Source organism: Astyanax mexicanus, chromosome 6, assembly GCF_023375975.1.
Source record: "Astyanax mexicanus isolate ESR-SI-001 chromosome 6, AstMex3_surface, whole genome shotgun sequence".
Lineage (NCBI taxonomy): Eukaryota > Metazoa > Chordata > Actinopteri > Characiformes > Acestrorhamphidae > Astyanax > Astyanax mexicanus.
Genome location: NC_064413.1, coordinates 5782463 through 5793324, shown reverse-complemented (window position 1 = coordinate 5793324; position 10862 = coordinate 5782463). Strand labels below are relative to the sequence as shown.

Genomic DNA, 10862 nt, shown 5'->3' with positions numbered 1-10862 from the left:
CGATTGTTCTTTTATTGTATCACTGTGTTTACACAAAAATGTTTTAAATTGTGTACTACAGGTGGGCCATATGGTCCTAAAGCAATTTCACAATATCCAGAGATGTATAGTAAGGAAGAAGAACTACTTCACTACTGTACGTAAGTACTAAAATGCTGTATCTGTATCTATAGGAGTATTATTTTTACTTCATCACTGTAGTTAAGTACTAAAATACTGTATCTGTATCTACTGGAGTATTATTTGTACTTCACTACTGTACTTAAATACTAAAATACTGTATATGTATCTTCTGGAGTAATTGCTCTTAAATTAAGCACTAATTCTTCACCATACCTGGGGGTATGTTTATATTCTATTTGTTATACTGTTGTGTTTTTTGAGATCAAATGTTCAATCAGATTGGTAATGGTGGGACAAATTCTAGTTGTTATGTTTAATTTAGTAATTTTTTCTAATTACAAAAATATAAATGTGTAAAATAGTTATGTTCACAGTGCATGAATAATTTAGGCATCAAATTTGCTGGAGGGACAAACAGGAGCAGCTGTTGTCCAGGTAAGCTGAAATTGTAAAAAAAAAAAAAAAAAAAATATATATATATATATATATATATATATATATATATATATATATATATATATATATATATATATATATATATATATATATTTATACATTTCTTTAAAAAACACACACATGCAGCTAGCTGTAATTTTTTTTACATTGCCAAATTATTAGTTGACTAACTAAATGTCCATACTAACACTAGTTAGCATAAGTGCTATCGCTAACTAGCTAGCTAACTGCAGCACACAACAACAGGCAAGAAAAAGCACTGTTATCTCTCAGTAAATTAGCTATCAGTGTTATTAATTGATTTCATTTATAATAATGATAATGAATGGACAACAGCTTACAATAATTTCTGTTGTTCCAGTTGTTTCCTATATTTTTATATGATGAAAAGAATATTCATCATTCATCTAGGCTTGGTCTTGTTTCGGTCTTGGCACCTTTATTTGTTTTACATTTTCTATATTATAGACTAATATTAAACACAAGAAAATAATTAAGGGACACTTATGGAATTACGTAGTAAACACAGGGTTCTTGCACTGTTTTAAAAGTCAAATTTAATGCTTTTTAAGATCTTTTTAAAGACCTAAATAAATATAATGTAAGACCCAAAGAAAAAGAAAAAGAACTCAGTGAAAGCATATTGTTCAGATTGAGTTCTTTTAGAGCTTCCCGCACATATAAAGAAGAGGAAATTTTCAATTAAATTGCAGCTGATTGATTATAATTATTTAGATACTAATTGATTATGTTAATACTACTACTAATAATAATAATAACAACAACAACAGTAATAATAATAATAATAATAATAATAATAATAATAATAATAATAATAATGAAAAACCTTAAAGTATCTTCTCTACGAATAATTATTAGTGTCCATTTAATATTGTTCCATTTCTATTATGCCATTTCTGTAAAAGTGGTGCCTGATAACATAAAAATCCACAAAAACAAACTTAAAACAACGTTACGTAAAGCGTAAAACATGCAGGACGCAGTGGCCTTTACCATGCACAAAAGGGGTCTCCAACTGAAACATTTGGGAACCACAGTTGTAAAATGTAACCTAAAATATTATTATTTATTATAATTTTAGTCAATACTTATTTTGACCATCCAGTTAGCTAGTTCACCACTAAAGTTAGTATGTTAGCATGTTAGCTAGCTCACTGCTAATGTTAGCCAGCTCTCTGCTAACCTTAGTTCTCTCCCCGGTAACAGTAGCTAGCTCACCACTAAAGTTAGTTTGTAAGATAGCTTTCCCCTAATCTTAGTTCTCTCCCATGTAAGGTTAGCCGCTAACATTAGTTAATTACCAGGATCAGGAAGACATTTTAAGGACATTTTATTTAAAACTTTTTAAGGACTTGCAGGAACACTGCATCATTTGATTTGTGATTTGAGGTGATTTGGGATGGGCTGTAGCTTCACAGCATAAAGGAAAAGCAGCAACTATTATTCAGCACCTCCAGGAACTCCTTCCTTCAAGATGCTGAGAAAACTATTCCAGGTGACTCTCCCTCATAAAGACACTGAAATTAAAATACCAAGAGTGTGCAGATCTGTCCTTAAAAATAAATGTGCTACTTAGAAGAATCTAAAGTATAAAACATATTCTGTTTTGTCAGGCAAAGAAATAAATTAAATTTAGCTTCTCTTCTCTGGAAAGCAGTGGATATAATTTTGCTAGCATTAGCGAGCTAGCTCCACACAGTACTCCTATCTTTCTGTGTGTGTTGTATGTGAATTGAAAGCTGGGTAGGTATGATAGTGTAAACAGCTGTAAATAGGGTTAAATAACCTGTGGTAATGTGGGATTAGCATAGCTAACTACTTTATGTTCAGTGTCCACAGCAGCAGCTACCTCAGATTGTCTTTACTGTAAATATGATTCAACCATAAACCATCTAACATGAACAGACCAGATATTCTAACAAGAATGCAGAAGAAACTCCTGAAAGTATATTTATATTTTATATAGTCCCAAAAGTAATATTGTAGTAGCTTGTAAAATTGCCTATGGGTAGAATGCAAAGCCCATCAGGCAACATGGTGGTCATGGTGTCATGGAATCATGGTTAACTGGCTCTTTGTATATGGAATATACGTTTATTGATATTTCAGAATAAATAAAGAGCTTCGGATTTACTGATGTTTTCTGGATATTTTTTTTCTTTATTTGAAATCCTGAGGATAAAACTCACTTTAAGTTTGGACCTGCTGCTCTCAACTGACTGAAGTCTGTAGAACCACAAATTATTATTATTATTATTATTATTATTATTATTATTATTATTATTATTATTATGTTATTATTATTATTTTTATTTTGTTATATACATTTCTATAAATCTGGCTTTATAACAAATTAAAAAATAAGACTAATCTGTTACTTTCAAATAAGTCATTAATCAATTATCAATCTGGATGTTTTCCCAGAATGTTATTCTCTTTTCAGGCAAATAAAGAGATAAAGAGCTCTTCTTGTATCCATTCAGGTTCAAGATGTACTTATTTTCAGATTATTAAACAAACTTTAATATCAGACAAATATAACCTGAGAATGTCTGGCCATCTATTTGTGACTTTAAGCTGACTTTAGGCCTTATTGGGTTCTATTAGATATTAAAGTTTGTTTGATACTTGGAAAAAATCTATATGACAAAAAATAAAAAACACAAGAAATCTGTTGGGGGCCAATATATATATATATATATATATATATATATATATATATATATATATATATATATATATATATATATATATATATATATAAAAGGCTTCTATAGGAGTCATACTATAGCAATATTGACTTGTTATGACGCTTTCCTCTGTGTTGATCCTCTGTGTAACTTAATTGCAGTATCTGGAGCTGTATTGTGATGTGCAGCCGGCAGATGGCGCTGCTGATGTGCAAGTCTGAAGGTACACAACAGATTATGTAACTGTTAGTGTATAACTTAGTTTTATATGTGTGTTTGTGTGTGTGTGTGTGTGTGTGTGTGCAATACTACTCATTAGTGCACCTAATACACAGATGCATCATTGTGGTCATATACACATATGTGTGGTCTTTCATTGCATGTAATGTCTGTAAAGGGGAACTCCATCTATTTTTCCAAATGTCTGCATTTTTAGATAAGATGAAAAGTGTTTATTTAGAGTGGATTTGGTGTGAAAATTTTATATATATATATATATATATATATATATATATATATATATATATATATATATATATATATATATATATATATATATTTCATCCATACTAGAACACATAAGGAATCATGTAGTAACTTAAAACTGTTAAACAAACCAAAATACTCTGTAAAGCATTTACGTGACTCTTATCTGGGGTGCAGATAAACTCATCCTGTGTAACAGAGGCAACTCTTTTTCTTCCTTTCCTGGAGCAGACCTGATGAGAGCCAGTTTCTTCATAATGTTTTCGATGGTCTTTGCGACTGCACTTGGGTATGCATTCAAAGTTCTTAAAACAATATTTCAGATTGACTGACCTTTATTTCTTAAATGAAATTAAAATGTTAAATGTGCAAAACTGTCATCTCAGCAAGTGGTACCTACATTGAAGAGTGTAAATTATAAACCATATTCTGGTTTGTGCAGCACTTTTTTGTTTACAAAAATTCTGTATGTTTTCCTTCATAGTTTGAATGACTTTAGTAATAATGTACAATGCATAACATTTTAAAATAATGAAAAAAACACTGAATTTAAGGTGTGTCCAAACTTTTACTTGTACTACACTTGTATTTCTTGTCTTGTTTAATCATAATAATATTTAGTCTCCCGCGTAAACGAGAGTGGAATAGGACACACTCACAGTCTCTGATACACACTTACACACACTCACACTCACTGTTTACTCGCTCACTACTCTCCACGTCTCTCCAGCTCGGGGTGAAGCGAGTCCAAGCCCCGCCCACTCCATCCAGCTGGTGGCAACAACATGCGTGATGACTTCACCGCTCTGCCCGCTGATTGGCCGTGCGACGCGTCCGCCTCGCCAATCAGAGCCCGGTGAGGTGACGTCAATGGCGTACACCCGGCAAAACCGCGCGTAGTGGGCGGGGCGAAGCGTCGCGCACGTCAGCGCACAAGCGAAAGCGGCGTCGTTGATTGGCTGGGCTCGGATACGAGGCGCGAGGGTCTGTTGCTAAGAGAGGAAAGAGTGCAAAATCAGAGCGAGCGAGGGAGACCGAGCGCTCGGTAGTGCTGAATCGCGGTTTCTCGCCCTTTTTATTTTAATTTTTATTTTTTTTATTTAAACACACAGTTTAAACGAAGCGTGAGCGTTTTACATTACGTCCAGTGTTTGTTTAAATATATATTTATTATATATGTTTTTTTTTCTTTAAAGCTTTCCTAAGTTTCACAAACAAAAGTTGAAAAACGAACGATAAAAAAATTAATTGTTCGTTAAAATCACCCCCGAATCACTGTATCTAAACCGTCGTGTAAACACACACACACACTTACACACACGTTCCCCCGTTACGAGGCAAGAGGGAGATTCACATTCTATGATTGGCTGGCGCCTCCTAAACTCCGCCCCAAGTCCCTCCCTCACTCTGTTCCTAAGGTTCCCAGCGCTCTTATTGGATACTGTATACTTCTCGGTAGCTGCACCGGCTGGGCTTCTCATTGGCCCGCTCCGCACGCCCATTACGGCTACTTTGACAGCTCGTCCTGCCTCCCGGTTCGTCCTCCAGCGCTGATAGGCTACTGTATCCTCATCTGAGCTGTGATTGGCCGGACGGCGCCAGCTGTTAGTGGTTCATTCACCATTTTGCGCCTGTAGTGGGAAAAAAAGGGACGCGGATACTTTTCCTTTTTTTAATCCCCGTCTGGAGTTCTGGACTGGTGGGAGAAGAAACGGAGGAACTATAAAGTTGGAGCAGCGCTTGTTGTTAGAAGAAGCTGTGTGGCCGTGCGACGTCTTCTTATGCGGAATCCTGCTCAGGGTACCGAGGCAGCAGTTTGCACCGTAAATCTTTTTGCGGTGTTTTTTGCGGTGAGTTGTTGTTGCATTGTACGTGAATAAGTAGTAAGAGGATAAATGTGTGTGTTTCTATCGCTACTACTAGTTAAACGGCTTGAACAGGCAGCAAATGAGTTTTATATTAAGTGTGCAAAATATAGGACAAGTTAGTGCTTGCATTTGCGACATTTTTGCTTTTTAATTTTTGAATTGTCCGTTCCACCTTAAATGGAGCACGAGTTTCATTCTGGCGCCTGAAGCGCCCTAATGCAACTCATGCACCATTTAAGGTGGAACGGATAATTCCAAAATTCAAATCTTCAACAACTTCAACAGTCTCGCAGGCGGCGCGAGGGGGGTGTGAGGTGCAGGGGGATGCCGTTTAAACTTAGAGAAACTAGCCAGATAAAATGTGCATGCATGCACGCATTTTGTGTATTAAAGATAAACAAATCAATAAATATTACTAACATTTAGCTCGTGCTCAAATCCAACTATGCCTCAGGGTTGGTTGTTTAATGCCGCTTTATGCATGCTGCTTAACCTATAGGATATGCATGCATTGCACAGCTCCTCGTGACCGTTTTTGCAACTTTACTAGCGCTAGCTACGTGGTGCACGCTGTGGAAGTGTGTGTCTGCGCGCGCGCGTGTGAGAGAGTGTGTGAGTGTGTGAAAGAGAAAGAGTGTGTGTGTGTGTGTGTGCACGAGAAAAGGAGATGCACTCCAAATCCAAATCATCGTACATACTACGTAAAGCTACTGGGCACAGTGTACCAACTTCTACCAAATCCTGTGACCTATGTGAAGGTTGCTTATTAAAAAAAATGAATGGAATAAATACAATTTATTTGCATTTCATAGCATTAAATTGAAATGCATTGAAATATTTAATGATAAATATCACAACATCATTTCAAGCATTGCATTGTAAAATTGTGTTATTTTTGTGCATGCATTTAAAGCCTTTTAAAAGTGTCATTTTGATGCATTCACTTTAATGCACTTACTGTCTTTTTTTCTAAGCATTCAGAAGGTGCATGCTTAAACACACTGTGGTGTGTGTTCACAAAGTGTGCACAAATGCATTCTTCCTTGCATCCTGCAGCGAGTGAGCTGGTGTCTTCATATTGATGACGATGATGATGGCTTGAGCTCCAATTATGTCACTTTTGTTTGTGTTTTTGTGATTTTTTTTAACCTTCTCCTTTACCTGGAAAAGGAACCTCGGCTCCCTTTTAACCCGTGCATTAGATGATGATTATAGATGAGATATCACCATCATGTTTTTTTGGTTGTAGCTGTTGAGTCATGGTGGTTTGAGGATGCTTGTGGAAAGTGCTGCTGCTACGTCACGCCGTTCATACTGCCGTGTTGGCTGTACAGCCCCCTCCGAAAAATGGAAAATCAAGAAAATGTTCAGAAGCATGAAAAAAATAGAAAATTAAATGCTTTTATCTATTGAGTTGGATTGCATGTTTTTATTTTAAGGTATACATGTATGAATGTGTGTGTAGGTTTCAGGCCGTTGGTGACCCAGTTAGGTCCGTGGAAGGGCTGCACAGTATACGGACAAAGTACCAGTATTGCGGATGTGTTGACTCGCAGTGTAAGGGAGGTTGGGGTTCTTTATGTGTTCCTCATAGACTGAAAGAACCATGAAATGCTTAATAATACAGTATATAGGCGTGCGCATGTGCTTGTGTGTGTGTGTGTGTGCACACTGTCCAACTTACCATACTCCGTCATTCTATAATTACAGACTTACTGTTGCAGTCTCTTCATACTTTATTTTTTCCTGTTCTTCAGTCATCCAAACCCCACAGGAAAGACCACCACAGAACCCGCATTATTATTTTGGTAGTCGGCCATTTATTCTCAGCACTGCAGTGATCAGCACTGATTGGTATGGTGGTAGTGTATAAGGTGTTAGTGTGTGAATCAGGAGCAGCAGTGCTGCTGGAGTTTTTAAACACTCACTGTGTTCACTCACTGCCCTCCACTCTGTTACACACTCCTACCTACAGCTGCTCCCAGGGTTGCCTGGTCCAACGGAAATATCCAGCCCAAAGTTGCGCCCTTCTGAAACATAAACTAGCCCAAAATATATGTCTGTCACACGTTTGAAGCAAATGACAAAACAACTAAGAGTGTACGACCTAGTATTTTGTTAATAAGGGATTTATTATCAGTATAAGTCATTAATAATATTGGAACATTCGTGTTTTATTAGTCCTTTTATAACAGTTTTATATCCCAGTCCAAACCTGGGACATATACAACAAACATTTTTTATGTTTTTAGGTGGCCACGCTAATTTTTAAATGTAGCCCAAAAAATATGTTACTTCACAGTTTACTGTGTTAATCATCCTCTAGTCCGTCATCAGTGGCCACTGATGGATGCTGTGAACAGGACGCTGCTGACCAATCCTAGCAGAGATGTATAATGATATGGGAATTGTATCGCTACCTGCAAATATTTTTTTTTAGGAAAAAATGCGGTTGGAATGATGTTTAAATTTGACCATAAAGAAAAAAAAAACACAGATTCTTTTCTAGTTCTTATTTTTAACAATTTCTTCTTCTTATTTTTTGCTTTTCAGATTTAGCTGTAATAAGCAGTATGATTATTCAGCAGCTTATTTGCACATTTGTCGCTAATTGAAGTGCAACTTTCCCTCCCATTTTTTTAGTAATACACACTGAGATTTAGGGCTGCATCAGTGGCAAAAATGATAATCACGATTTTTTTGGTTGATACTGAGATTGTAATTATTGAACAAAATTTTGCATTTAGGAATGTCATCAGCAGATGAAGATCATTTAACTCCTTTCTGTGATACAGAACACTTTTAACATGTTTCGAAATAAAAACTACAGACAACAATTCTTCCAAATTCCAAATAAAAATATTGTCATTTAGAGCGTTTATTTACAGAAAATGAGAAATGGCTGAAATAACAAAAAAAGATGCAGAGCTTTCAGACCTTAAATAATGCAAAGAAAACAAGTTCATATTCATTAACCCTTGTGTGTTGTTCATATTTTTGTTACTCGTTTACTTTGTTACTTGTATTTCAGTCAGCAAAATTAAGCAATTTTACATTAAAATGCTTTACACATGCTTGCTTCACCTAAATTGCAAGCAATATAAACAGCTTACATGGTTAATATTTGCCCTTTACCTTTCTTATGTTACATTTCTTTCAAAAAGTGCTACTCTTTTTTTATTATTTTTTTAATAAAATGTAAAAGAAAATGAATAAAACTCAAGATATGAGTAGAAAATTTGTTTAGTTTCAAATTTACAAATGAAGCAATGATTATTAGCCCTTGGCCAAACTTACTGTATGTAATATAAATGTGTAGGGGGGGCAGGTAAAAACAGGTCCCACAGACCCGAACACCACACCAGGGTTAAGTTTTAGGAGTTCAGAAATCAATATTTGGTGGAATAACTTAAAAGCATGTTCTCCTCCACCAGTCTTACACACTGCTTTTTGGATAACTATGCCTTTACTCCTGGTGCAACAATACAAGCAGTTCAGTTTGGTGGTTTGATGGTTTGTGATCATCCATCTTCCTCTTGATTATATTCCAGAGGTTTTCAATTTGGTAAAAAAAACATTGTTTTAAGTGCTCTCTTATTTTTGTACAGAGCTGTGTGTAGTGCAAATGTTGCATTGATATAGCAGTGTGTGTGTGTGTGTGTGTGTGTGTGAGCATGAGCGTGAATTTCTACAGTATCTACAGTATTAATTATTTTAGTGTTATGGCAAAGCTTACTTAAGATGAGGTGCTTTTCATTATATCATACACTGTGTTACTGTAGTTTAGACAGAAATCTGTTAATATAAATGAAGTGTTTAAATTTGATTTTGATAATGCCTTGTAGTTTTGGAAGCAGTGCTTCATTTTGCAGGTATATTAAGCAATTTGGGTGTTGGGTGGTTTTGTGAATTGTGTTACATATTTTGATAAAACAAGCCTAATTTGCAAAAATTGTGTTTTAGCAATTGGAAAAAATACTAAATACTTGCTTATTTCCACTACCAGGGTCTGTTTTCACTCATGCACGCATTACTGAGAAATCCCAGAATACTCCAGTTAGGGGTTCGCACTTACAAATCTGATTACTGAGCTAAAATCCAGCTCTCTTTATCAGATTTCTAAATCAGATTTTTACACCTTACGCTGAATAATCAGATAACTGCATGCATGTAAATGCACTGAATGATATTTGGCCCCTACTAGTTATCATACAGCACAGTAAATGAGTAAATTAGTGCAGTAGATCAGAGGCATAATTGCGTATTATTTACAGAACTGCTGAATTTGACCTTCCATACACAGTAAAACACACTCTGATTGGTCCGACATGATCATTTGCATGTTGTAGAATTTTGCGATGTTATCACAGCAATGTTGCAACATCACAATTATGATCAACACACACCCCTACAGCATGGCTGCAGCCCGCCGAGGCCTACCCTCGCCCTAAAACACTGTTTTTGGAGAATGTGCAGAACTGCAGTGCGACTTCACCCCTATACACACTCTCTCTCTCACACACACACACACACACTTACTCACTCACTCACTGTTAATGGTTTTATATTCAGACGCACGCATCATTTTTACTGTAGTGTAGTGAAGGTTCCTTGGGTTTTTTAGGTGTTTGTGTGTGTGTTGTGTGTATGTTTATGTGTGTGTGTGTTTGTGTGTGTGTTGTGTCACACAATCATTCTTCGGTTCAGCGTATAGCTGGCACTGTAGCAGACTGGCATCATGGTGTCACTGTGTATGTGTGTGTGTATCTGTGTGTGTTTGTGTGTGTGTGTGTGTGTTCATGTCAGTTTGAAATGTCTAAAGTGGTCAGAGAGTGTTTTAATCTGAGCAGCTGCTAAAAACACACTGAAACTGTGCCCTCTCTGCCCTCGTAGTTAAGAAATAGTGGAGACTGTGTGTGTGTTTGTGTGTGAGTGTGTGTGTGTGTGTGTGTGTGCGATGTGTGTGTGGCGGTGCATTACCGCAGACTGAGTGGGAGGTGTATTCATGCAAAAGTGAAACCCGTCGATATAGATCTTTATGGTAGTGCAGCTACTGTGATAAGCCCCGCCCACAAATTAATTAAATATTAATTAAAGTAAATTGTTAAATTGATCGTTTTAGAGATATAATTTAATTGAATAATGTAATAATTTAATGAGTTCCCATTAATTTTTAAAAATCCCATCAACAGTGTAGCATGAAATTTGTAAAAAAAAT

General features: G+C 36.0%; 1 protein-coding gene across 2 annotated transcripts in view; it reads left to right on the top strand.

Moving 5' to 3' along the window:
- The first annotated feature begins 5425 nt into the window (after positions 1–5425).
- Positions 5426–10862, top strand: part of cicb (capicua transcriptional repressor b) — a 71435-nt gene continuing 65998 nt past the window's right edge. Inside the window, exon 1 of one of the 2 annotated variants that reach the window (XM_022674322.2) lies at positions 5426–5626. The gene's annotated coding sequence lies outside the window, so the exon portion shown is untranslated. The remainder of the gene's footprint in view (positions 5627–10862) is intronic. The other variant, XM_049480714.1, reaches the window with a different exon arrangement.